Here is a 12,775-nt window from a genome sequence, read left to right as displayed (position 1 = left end):
TGTTTCAAACTCCGTATTCAAAAGTATATCTGCACATTTTTTTTCCTTTTGTGCTGTGTCACTAAATATCCTAACGTTTCTCTTCCTATTCCTCCCCATCAACATGGAGTTTTATCTCCTCAGAGGTACTTTTCAAGGATAATTAACTGGGTAAAAGCAAACACCGAATACAAATGGCAAAAAAGGTGGTTCAATGAGGCACTTTTAATGGATAGTATGACGAAGATAAAGATTGAAAAATATGTGGAATTGGAAAGAAAGGTGTTACTTAAATGGTATAGAACCCCAATACAACTAGCCTACATGATCAAAGGACTAAGCCCAAAATGTTGGCACTGTGGAGAAAAAGCAGCATATTATACTCATATGTGGATAGAATGTAAAGTGGTAAAAAAATTTTGGGAGAATATTTTGAAATATGTAGAACAGTTAGTAAAAGTAAAAATGATGATTTATTAATTGTAGGGGATAATAGATGATGACATAAGAGTGAACAAAAAAGTTTGGAACCAATGTATAAAATATCGGTTAGATGGTAGCACAGCAGTGCTGGTATTGGGCTGGAAAGTGATAAACAAGAAGAATGGATAGTCTCCAAATGGTTTGGAATATATTTGGGGAACAAATTCAGTTAGGAGATTTTTGAGAGACTGGCAAAAAAAATACACTATGGCAAGAGAAACTGGAAGATATTATGAAGCTAAGGACATTGTATGAAAAAATGGATGGAAGAAGCCGGATTTAACGTAAGAACTATGGAATAAGGAGAATAAGAAGAATTGAACCTTCTGTTGCTTGGTTTGAAACAATCGAATTGTATGAGAAGGAGAGGGAGGGGGTGGTAAAAAAAGGAAAAATGTATATTGAAACAAAAATATTGAATGTAATGTAACAAATAAGGGGGGGTGGCGCTTTTCATTCCGGCAACTGCTATTAATGGGGATGTAATTGTATATATTTTGAAAGAGTTGTAGAAGCAAGGGGAAAAGAGCTGAGCAGTGAGAAATCCTGGCACCTGCATCAATCCTTTCTCAAGATTCAGAGACAGGGAAACAACCTCCATTTCAAGCATTTTTTCCTTCCTTGTATTCGTCTCTTTATGTTTTCTTTGGATTTGTATTAAAAACTTTTGGGAAGAAATGGACCAGTCTCAAAATGGTTTGGAAATATATTTGGGAACAAATTCAGTTAGAGATTTTTTTAGAGAGACTGGCAAAAAAAAATACACTCATGGCAAGAGAAGAAACTAGAAGATATTATGAAGCTATGGACATTACTGGTGTATGAAAAAATGGATGGGAAAGAAGCCGGATTTAACAGGAAGAACTATGGAACAAGAAGGGAATAAGAAAAAGAATGGAACTCCTTCTGTTGCTTGCTTGAAACAATCGATGTAAAAAGAGGGGAGGTGTGAAAAAAGGAAAAATGTATATAGATGGAACAACAATATTGAATGTAACAAATAACACTATTATATACAATTAAAAAATTATCTTAAAAATGAGGCACTTTTAGGTCTAATGGAAAGTGAAACAGCCAGAATGCTTTGTGCAAAGGCTGAGAGAAATATCACAAACGCCTCCCCTGCCTCAAGGAAGCACAAAAACCAGGGAAAGTTTTGAAGCTTTCAAGCAGGCCTTCTAAATGAGTTGCTGGGCTAAATTTTGGTTGGATCATGCCCAAAGTCTCCATTAAGCGAGGATCAGCAGGATCTTGCATGCCATCAAGCTTTTAAATAGAAGGAAAATGTCCCGATTGTGATGAGCAGGACAAAGGACGCTAGAATCATTTGTATGCAGTGAGATGGGCTTTTTCTTGCATGCACGAAGCTTTACCACAGATTTTCCTAGTGGTGCAAACCTTGTGTCTTGGAAATGGTTCCATACACCTCCTTTCATTCCAGATGCACCTCCTTTCCCCGCCCCATCATTGGTTGTGAGTCTCCCCCCCTAACTTGTATCTTCAGTTGCATTTTATTCCATACAATTCACTGCTGAAAAGCTATATTATTCCTGAGGGTGGTGGGGGTCTAATCCGGGATGCAGAAAAAACAACCTTTTCCCCACCTCCTTTTTCTTTTAGTCAAATGCTCTAATGCTGCTGCACAGTTCCAGTTTGAAGTGGCAATTCAGGAAGTGTCTTAGAGCCCCACTGGGGCAGATAATCTGCTGGTGGAAGCGGCACATGGCTGCACCAGAGCATTTGACTCCCCAGGGAACTTATCCTGGCGGTGGAGTGATTCTGCCAGGGTGTAGCTGCTGCTGCTCCCTCCCCGGGTGCTGGGACATAGCACCAGATTCAGTGCCCACATCCCAGTGCCTCTGCTGCTGCCTATTAGTGGTGCCTGGCCCCAAAAACATGTCCGGGCTGGTTTCCACTAGGGGCCAGGGCCTTTATAGTCCTGGTTCTCCTCTGCGTAAGAACAGGCTCCCTAGAGAGACCAGGGCCCCAAGCGGGACTTAGTGTGAGCTCCGCAGAGGCCTGCAAAACGGATCTGTTCCCAGCAGGCACTTAAGGCCAGCTGGGCCAAAATCAGGGCCCGTGGGTTTAGCAGGGTGGGGTGGGAATAGGGGTGGGATTTTACTCTCGCCATCCAAACTGTTCTGTAGGAATCTTACTCCTGGTTTTAGATTATTTCTGTCAATAGAAGTTTTACCAATAATGATTCTAGGGAATGGATCCATTGTTTCATTATGTTGTAAGCAATGCTCTGAGCTCCGCTTTGGGGAGTGGGTGGCCTTAAGGCCTCCATTTGGAATCTGGGGCCCTCATACTCAAGCGGTGGTAGACCGCCTTTACCCCCCATATGTCCCGAGTCAACCTCCACTGCAGAGGTGTGAATTTACTGAGTGGTCCCTTGTGTCCCTCCACATGCTGCTTAGCCTCTACTCGCTTTTCAGGGCTTTTCTTGACGCTACTGGCCCCCTGCCTGGTGGAACACTCTTCCTCCAGCTGTTAGGAACTTCAAGTGGACCTGGGGAGTTCCAAGGGCCCGTAGACCCACTTTTACGAATACGCTGAGTGAGGCTGGCAGATCGCCCCCTCTTCCCATTGTGTTCCTATCCTCCATATGTCATCTGCTGAATGAATGTGGTAGTCCCCTCCGGGGGGTTAATGCCAGACATCATCTACTTATTTTAATTATAGCCCAAGATTATTGCTGCTAATGTCTTAATAAGTGTTTTAATTCTCTATTTTATTACTTTAATTGAGAATCCATATGTTGTAATTGTGTCTGGATTGTTTCTAGAAAATATAAATAAATAAAAATAAATAGTTAAGGAAGGTGGGCATGTCTGGGGAGGATCCGACTTCAGTTGGCTCCCTCCCAGCCATTTGCAGCTTTACGTCAGTGGTGGGGAAATCAGACTTACGCTACCCAAAAGCTATAAGTCTATTGAGTCCCATAGAGGCTTCTCAGGAGAAGGGAGGCTGTTTCACATTTTGAGCCTCCCCATGCCACCAGGAAGCATCTTTGGGGGTGGCGGCTGGGGGTAGCCATGGTGCCATGGCTGGGTTCGTGGCTCTTGGATGGGTCTGCCTACCTCCATTGCTACTACTGAGAACTATCAATCCAAAATGTCAGCCAAAACAACTCAGGTGCCGTTTTTTGAAGGAACAAAAACATGTCCGTCCGTCCCCTGCAAAGAATCAAATTTTCCAGCCAAATTTGATATGCAATCCTGCATGATTGTTACTGCAGGAGTCTCCAGTTACATGCAGTCATTACTCTTAGTGCTCTTTTCAATCACCCCACCTTCAAAATTACTCTTTGCTCTAATGTTACATCTGTTATCCACATGAAACTGATAAAGCTGATCCAATAAACCTATGCTCCTTTGTATCTCTGCCTCAATGCTAAAATAACAGCAAGTTCTATGCTTCAGGAAATTGATAATGATTTGGATCAACCATGCTAGCTTGTATCTCTGCCTCAACGTTAAGGTCTCAGGTTCTATGTGAAATTGACCAAGCTAATCCAATCAAACATGCTAGTTTGTATCTTTGCCTCCGTGTTAAAGTTCTATGTGAAGTGTACAAAACTGATCAATTGACAATACCCGCTTGTATCTCTGCCTCAACGTTACATCATTCATTCAACATGATAAAAGAATTTTTAAAAAAAACATTCCTTTGGAAGTTTCGAGAAGAAAGGGGAGGAAAAAATGGCTGATGGTATCAGGGTTAGCCAAGACACAGGCTTGGATAAATACAAGCATGTGCCACAAAATGGAAGAAAAAAAAATCTGGATCTGGCATCATTACTTGGAAGGAACAAAAAATGTAGCTCCACCTGCCTGCTATAAAGAAACTACCTTTTTCAGGCAAATTAAAGCAGTGACAATCCCTTTGGTCAATTTTCCTTTGTCTTGCAAAGACAACTTCCTAGATCCAATTCCCTAATTTTGCTTCTAACTGCCCAGACACTTTTGTATCTTCACCTTAATGTTACATCATTATTAATTTCAAGATGAAATTTAAAAGGCTGGATACAACTGACCTGGCTTATATCTGTGTCTTTAATGTTGTACTGCTAGTGGGATATAATGCTGAGATTTTTTTTTTAAAAACTCCTTTTTTGAAAATGGAGGACAATGGAAAGGAAAAAAATGGATGAAGAGGGAAGAAGGATGCCCACATAGATAAATGTCATGGCTTGTTTGTTGAGGTGGAGAAGACCCTTCAACATGATCAAGCACTCTCTAAGGGAAACTGGCTCAGGATAAAAAAAAATCACTGTAAAGGGAAGTGCTCGGGAAAGAACAGAGAAAAATTAAAGGAAAATTTTACTCAGAACAAAAAACATGTGAAAATTAAAAGAAAAAAAAACCTGAGGTTTTGCTACAAGATTTTATTGTAAAATTCATACAGGAAAAATAATAATAAAGAGTAGTGAGTCTGAAGCTTCTGAGTCTTCATCCCACTCAGTATGCAACATGGTCATCAAATGTCAACCGGCCAAGTCCAAACACTGGCCCACCAAGGAGCAGCAGTGGCGAGGAGGTTAAGAGAGCCTCATGTATCTAATCTTGGAGGAACCGGGTTTGATTCCCAGCTCTGCCGCCCTGAGCTGTGGGAGGATTATCTGGGGAATTCAGATTCTCAGCCTGTTCACTCTTCTGCTACTAATTCTAGCCAAGTGGACTCTTTTGGGCTGGGGCTCACAGCCTTGTGAGCTCTCCCCTTATCCCACAGGGTGTTTGCTAGAGAGGGAAGGCAAGGGAGGATTGTAAGCCCTCAGTGTCTCCTGCAGGGAGAGAAAGGGGATATAAATCCAAACTCTTCTTCTTCTCTTCTTAAGTTAAAAAATTAGGACATAAAATCTATACTTCTGTTTGAACCCAGCTTCATCAATAATATTTATTATTTATCTGTTATATTTATGATATATGCATAAGGGATTTTAGATCCTGTATTCAATGAGACCTCTGCACTGGAGGGACTCAGCAACCCCTTCATGTTAGGACTGGATTCCTGTTTTCTCAGTGACACTTTCACAAAGGCCTGAGGGACACATCTGGGATTTTATTCTCAGGTTGGGGTGTGGCACACAGGCTGGGCCCCTCTAGGAAAAGGTGTGCCTGGCAACTGACTGCAGAATGGAGGCAGGGGCTGGGGAGAGAGAAGGCTCATCATTATGGGATTTAAAAACAGAACGCAGCCACACGCCCTTACCGGAAGTTCTTAGCAAAAATGGCAAAACTCTAGGAATCACTGGAACTTTATGGTAAAACCACAGCATAGCATTCTCCTCTACAATTCCCTAGACCTACCCCACTAGAAGTGAAAAACAGTAGTTCTAGGAAATAGCTGGAAACTTTATAGGTAAGTTAATTCCAGACTGGGGGGCAGCCATGCTTATTCACTTTCAGTAAGAACTTCCAATAAAATTTACACAAGAGAGCATTTAAATCTCTCTCTCTCTCTCTCTCTCTCTCTCTCTCTCTCTCTCTATATATATCTCTCTCTCTCTCTCTCTCTCTCTCTCTATCTATCCATCGATCTATCGATCTATCTATCTATCTATCTATCTATCTATCTATCTATCTATCCTATAATCTTCCTGCAAGGTCCATGGGTATGGGCAAGCCGGGATCTGGAGGCAGCACTAGTAAGATCAGGCTATATAAAATAACTATCTTCTGAGAGGTTGCTTAGAATCCCCAAATTCTCCATGAGCTGCCCCTTCCCCAAATTGTAAATGTCTTCCAATATTTGTAGATTGACCTTTGAGGAAGGTGCATGGCCTTCCCAAAGTGTAGACAATGTGGACATAGGCTACCATAATGTCTGTCCCTACCCCAACCAGCCCAGCTTCATCTTCTTCCAATCTTCCTACAACTTTGGCTGCTGAGTTAGCATTGTTTTCTTAGCTAATAAAAATGACCAAATTACCCACCCCTGGCCATAGTAGAAAGATGCCCAGAACTCCCATGAAGAAAGCCACACATGTACTTAAAATTAAAGCCATTCATAAAGAAACATTAACAGCAATGAACAGAGATGACATTTGGAATCAAGACAATATACCAAAGTGGGGAGGAGGGGGAAGAAAAGGGAGGCTGAGACATTGTGAGGCTCGAATAAAGACTGATACCCAGCAGTGACGGATGAGATGCGCTATGCTATTTCGAATGAACTTTTCCTTGTGATCCCTGTCTTGTCAAAGTGAGATCAAAGTTGTTCCTAGTGGTACTGACAAACCAGACATGATGAAGATGGTTCTCAAAAGGGCCTTAAACCATTAGAGAGCAATGTTGACAGACTGCTAAGTTATGCAGAGAGAAATGGTAGACTTTAAGCTGATTCCAAGAATAAAGTTAAATGTTTATTAGGGAAGCGCATTTCAGATAGGAAAGGCTAGAGACCTTAAGAAGCTAGGGAAGGAGGGAGAGAGATTTTCCAAGGAGGAGGGAGGAAATTAGGACCTGAGGATTATTGGTCTAAGGACAGATAAGAGGTGACACAAAAAGGAAAGGGTCTCTAACTAGGCTGAACACTGGCCCGTCCCCTGCTGTTACCCCTAAGCTTGATCTGGTCTGTTCCTTTAATTAAGCTGGAATTCAGCTGGATACAGACTAAAGCAATATAGAGGAAGGTAGGGCAGGAGATCCCCACTCCGTGAATAGAGAGATCTGTCCCTTCAGAGATCGGGCCTCAAAAAATGCTGTTAATGGATTTCAAACAACAAAAAAATATACACACAGAATTAAGAGGCTTTAATAAATAAAGGTGGCTGATGCAAAAACAGGGATAGGTTAGGGGAATCTGGGAGGGCGAGCAATTACCATTCTGGAAGGAAGTGGTCTTGAGGAGAGAGCAAGAGAAATGGCCCAGCACTTCTCACAGAGAACAACATCTGACCACTTCAAAACGTAAGATTGATATGGATTTGGGGACTCCAGATATAGGAAAAAGCTGACCTCTGGTAATGATAAGAGGGCAACCTTCCTGGGACAATTCAAAATTCCATTCCCAGGCGCAGACAATGTTGTTGGAAATGTGTTGATGAGATTAAAATCTGAGAGAACCCAAGGCTTGTTGAGTTTTGGGCTGTGCTGATGAGGTTAAAGAAGAAAACTCCAGGGTGGCCTTCACCACCCCACAGCTGGGCAGGAGGTTTCCTGTGGATAAGGTTAATGTTCTCCTTATTCTAACAGAAAGAGAGTGAAAGGAGGTCACAGTGGAGGCAAGACCCTCAGTTCTGGTATTGACCAGAGAAGATCCTCAATTCTTAATAAACTGCTGTCCTTATACATGAGTTTGTTTCAGTTTTTGGGATTCTGACAGATATCACTGCCAGACAGTGCTGATAATACTGACCTTGATAGACCCAGAAGAGTTTTGACTCAGCATTGGGGCAGCTTCTTGTGCATTTTGTGATGCAGTAACCAAAGAAACCACCCTCTTAATTTGACATCTCTTGTAGAAGGCAAACAATGGTTTCGGCTGATCTCTGAGTAGGAAAGATGTGTCAAATAACAGCAGGCTTGTGTGAGACTCTGAGAGCAGGACTTCTTTGTATCTTTTAGGTCTTACAATAAATGGTCCATATGGCACTCCCTACATCCCATTTTTTTTTTGCCCTTCATTCCATGAGCAATACAGAAACACAGTGGAGGTCATTTTTTCTTCAACCAACTCCAATTAGGAAACTTTGCTTTGTCATGTATATATAGCATCATAAGAACAACTTGTTTTCTTCAGTAGGAGGGGGAAGGAATGATGCCATGGGTCAGGCAAATCCTCTTGATGTCAAACTCTTGAATCAAGACAAGTAACCATCTTAACCTTTCTGTGTTTTATGAGTCTGGACTGTACATGATATCAGTATTATGACTGGTAGGGCACTGTAGCCTATCCCAGCAGAAACAGGCTTTCAGTCTGATGGCAGGTTAGACTGTATCATTGCCTTCTAGACCGTGTCACTTCCAACAAGCAATTCACAGATGTAAGGAAGAATGAAGTCTTTACAATTGGTGCTACTTGCAGAATGGAAATAATTTTTTGAGTGATGGTTTCCATTTCCACTTTCTTCAATAGAACGTGCCATAAAGGGGTTTAAAACTTTCCATTTGCAAGAGAACAAATCAGCACCCACATTTTCTGTAAGGGTTCCTCACACTGGAGCCACCTCCAGGGCAGACAGATAAATTGGTGGTGGTGGTGGGGAAACAGCTTGTAGCACCTTTCCTTCTTGCTGGAGTGCCTACTTCTTATATTGATTTGAAATACCACCACCCAGATTATTTCAGTTCCTAGAAAAGTTTTCTAATGTGACCATGTAACTGCCTTTCCCCGAATGCGTCCAAATTGCCAGTCTTGGAATGCCTCCAGATTGCGAGTCTTGGAATGCCTCCAGATTGCCAGTCTTGGAATGCCTCCAGATTGCGAGTCTTGGAATGCCTCCACATTGCCAGTCTTGGAATGCCTCCACATTGCCAGTCTTGGAATGCCTCCACATTGCCAGTCTTGGAATGCCTCCACTGCTATTAGTCTTGGAATGCGCCCCACATTGCCAGTCTTGAATATGGCCCACATTGACAGTCTTGGAATGCGCCCACATTGCCAGTGATCTTTGGGGAATGCGCCCACATTGTTAGTCTTGGGATACGCGCCCATTGCTAGTCTTAGAATGGGGTCCACATTGCCAGTCTTGAACAAGCGCCCACATTGCCAGTCTTGGGAATGCCTCCACATTGCCAGTCTTGGGAATGCCTCCCACATTGCTACAGTCTTGGAATGCCTCCCACATTACTGCTGGGCTCCCGGAATGCCTCCACATTGCCTGTCTTGGAATGCCTCCACATTGCCAGTCTTGGAATGCCTCCACATTGCCAGGTCTTGGAATGCGCCCACATTGCCAGAATCTTGGAATGCGCGCCCACATTGCCTGTCTTGGAATGCCTTCCACATTTCGCTAAAGCCCGAAATGCTTCCACATTGCCAGTCTTGGAATGCGCCCTCATTTGCCAGTCTTGGAATGCTGAGCCCTCATTGCCAGTCTTGAACAAGGCCTCCTCATTGCCAGTCTTTGAATGGGCCCACATTGCTAGTCTTTGAATCAAGGCCCACATTGCCAGTCTTGAACAAGGCCCACGCTGCTAACTTTGGAATGCGCCCACGCTGCCAGTCTTGGAATCGTCCTCCATGCCAGTCTTGGAATGCCTCCACGTTGCCAGTCTTGGAATGCCTCCACATTGCCAGTCTTGGAATGGGCCCACAATGCCAGTCTTGGAATGTGCCCCACAATGCCAGTCTTGGAATGCCTCCCACAATTGCTGCCTTGGGAATGCCTCCACATTGCCAGTCTTGGGAATGCCTCCACATTGCCAGTCTTGGAATGCCTCCATTGCCGGTGTTGGAATGCCTCCACATTGCTAGTCTTGGGAATGCCTCCACATTGCTAGTCTTGGAATTAAGCCCATCACTGCCAGGTCTTGGAGATGTATCCCTCATTGCCAGTCTTGAAAGGGCCCACATTGCCAGTCTTGAACAAGGCCTTAGCTACTGGCCAGTCTTGGAGATGCCTCCACATTGCCTGCCTTGGAATGCTCAGGCGTACTGCTGTCTTGGAATGCCTCCACATTACTGCTGTTCCTGGGAGACGTGCCTCCACATTGCCAGTCTTGGAATGCCTCCATTATCCCGAGTCTTTGGAATGCCTCCCACATTGCCAGTCTTGGAATGCCTCCAGATTACTTCAGTCTTGGAATGCTCCACATTGCCAGTCTTGAAATGCCTCCAGATTGCCAGCCTTGGAATCGCCCACATTGCTGCAGTCTCGGAATGCTCCACATTGCCAGTCTTGAGGAATGCCTCCATATTATTAAGGTCTTGGAATGCTCATTACTGCCAGTCTTGGAATGCCTCCACATTGCCAGCCCTGGGAATGCCTCCACATATGCTTGATGGGCCCCAGAATGTCTCCACATTACATGCCAGTCTTGGAATGCCTCCACATTGCCAGTCTTGGAATGCCTCTACATTGCCAGCCCTGGAATACCTCCACATTATCACAGTCTTTGGAATGCGCCCCTCATTGCCAGTTCTGGAATCGTTCACATTGCCAGTCTTAGAATGCCTCCATTTTACAGTCTTTGAATGCTCTCCACATTGTTAATCTTGAACAAGGGCCCACATTGCCAGTCTTGGAATGCCTCCACATTGTTAGTCTTGAATGCTGGCCCACATTGCTGGGGTCTTGAACAAGGCCCACATTGCCAGTCTTAAGGATGCGCCCACATTGCCAGTCTTGGAATGCCATCCATACATTTCTCGTTGTAGTCTTGGAATGCCTCCACATTGCCAGTCTTGAATGCCTACATTGCCAGTCTTGGAGATGCGCCCACATTTGCGAAATTTGAATCAGCGCCCACATTGCCAGTCTTGGAATCAAGGATCCACATTACTACAGTCTTGGGAATGCCTCCACGAAATTGCCAGTCGCTTGGAATGCCTCATTACATAAGCAGTCTTGGAATGCCTCCACATTGCCAGTCTTGGAATGCGTCCACATTGCCAGTCTTGGAATGCGTCCACATTGCCAGTCTTGGAATGCGTCCGCATGGCTGCTAAATCTTGGAATGCGCCCATTGCTAGTCTTAACAGCCCACATTGCCAGTCTTGAACAAGGCCCACATTACCTTGGAACAAGGGCCCTACATTGCCAGTCTTGGAATGCCTCCACATTGCCAGTCTTGGAATGCCTCCACATTGCCAGTCTTGGAATGCCTCCACATTGCCAGTCTTGGAATGGTCACGTGCCCATCAGTCTTGAATCCGCCCACATTCGCCTAGTCTTGGAACAAGGCCCACATTGCCAGTCTTGGAATGCCTCCACATTGCCAGTCTTGGAGCTAGTCCACATTATGATCTTTTTTTGCATTTTCAGATTTTTATTGGGATTTTTATACAAATACAAATATTCAAGATATTATAGTAATCTTTGCACTTAAATCCCTCTGAGAGTAAATAGAGAAAGAAGAGAACAAAGATAGTATACTGTTGAAGAAGAAGAAGGGGAGTAAGTAAGAGGTGGGAGGTAGAAGAGAAAGAGTAAGAGGAGAAGAAGAAAGAATTAGAGGAAGAAGAGAAGAAAAAGGAAAAAAGAAAAAAAAGTTTACATTTCCAGTCTGTATTTACATTTCTTCAAACAATAAAAATAGTCATTCAATAAATTTATATTAGTCTTTTTTGACTTCCATCTGTACATACATTCACATTGTTATATATAGTTACTTATCCAACTATTTGTTTTGGACATCGTGTATTCTCACTCTAAATAAATAGCCCCATTGTTCCCACTGGATTTTTAAATTATAACAAGTTTTTCTGGGTTAGTAGTTTTATCTCCCTTACGTAAATGAGCAATCTTTGTATGCTTTCCTCTAGCATTTCTTAAAATGCCAATCAAACATAGTTAGGATGTTTTAGTTCCTTTTCCAGTTTTTTCTCAGTGAGTACTAGTCTGGCTGCTGTTTGCTTCCAGATATTGGTAGGAAATAATCATACATTCAACTTTTCTACATCAGCTATTTATACTTGCACGAGCCCAGTAAGCATAAGATACAACTCAGGTTTACATTTTTTAGTGATATTCTAAGCATTTTTTTCAACTTGTTTATGGATTTTGGAGTCAGGAAACATTTTATTCTTGGGCAAGCCTACCACTGGTGAAAAAAAATGTACCATTTGAAAGAACTCAGATTTCCAAATATACACCGCTGGTTTCTTGGCAATTTTACGTTGTATTTGGGTTTAAGGCTCTAAATTCTAGATTTTACCATCTCAAATCTAATTTTTAAACACATTTTCTTTTAATATAACGCTACTGTTTGTAAATTTCAGCCCTAGCTTCCATATGTTTTCCCACTCTTCAAACATTATTGGATGGCCCAGATCTTTTGCCCAATTAACCATATAGTCTTTAACTGGTTCATCTTCCTGTTCTAGTTGTAAACAGATCCTATACATTCTCTTAATTAAATAATCACTTTTCTTTATCAATTCTTGTTCTAGTAAATCTTCTTCTCCTTGATTCCAAGGGGACTTAATTTCTTTAATAAATATGTTATGGATTTGATGATATAACCACCAGCTAACATTCCATCCTTCTTTATGAAGGTTTGAGATTGATTTGAGCTTCCATTTTGTAATCCCCTCATGGGGGTTTCTTTCCAGTAAATCAGCATATGTAAGCCATCCTTTTTCTAGATTGTTTCTATTTAATAGGGCTTCATGTGGCCAAGGAGAAGTTTTCACATTAGGGAAT

At 42.7% G+C, this 12,775-nt stretch overlaps 1 long non-coding RNA gene across 1 annotated transcript; it reads left to right on the top strand.

Annotated features, from left to right (window-relative positions):
• The first annotated feature begins 664 nt into the window (after positions 1-664).
• LOC125427551 lies at positions 665-7,901 on the top strand. Its single transcript, XR_007243709.1, has 3 exons — positions 665-798; positions 2,115-2,120; positions 7,890-7,901. It is a non-coding gene; the product is annotated as an uncharacterized LOC125427551 (long non-coding RNA).
• The last annotated feature ends 4,874 nt before the right edge of the window (positions 7,902-12,775 follow it).

Source organism: Sphaerodactylus townsendi, linkage group LG02 (assembly GCF_021028975.2).
Source record: "Sphaerodactylus townsendi isolate TG3544 linkage group LG02, MPM_Stown_v2.3, whole genome shotgun sequence".
Classification (NCBI taxonomy): Eukaryota; Metazoa; Chordata; class Lepidosauria; order Squamata; family Sphaerodactylidae; genus Sphaerodactylus; species Sphaerodactylus townsendi.
Note: the sequence above shows the minus strand (reverse complement) of the source record. Positions and strands in the feature narration are given on the sequence as shown.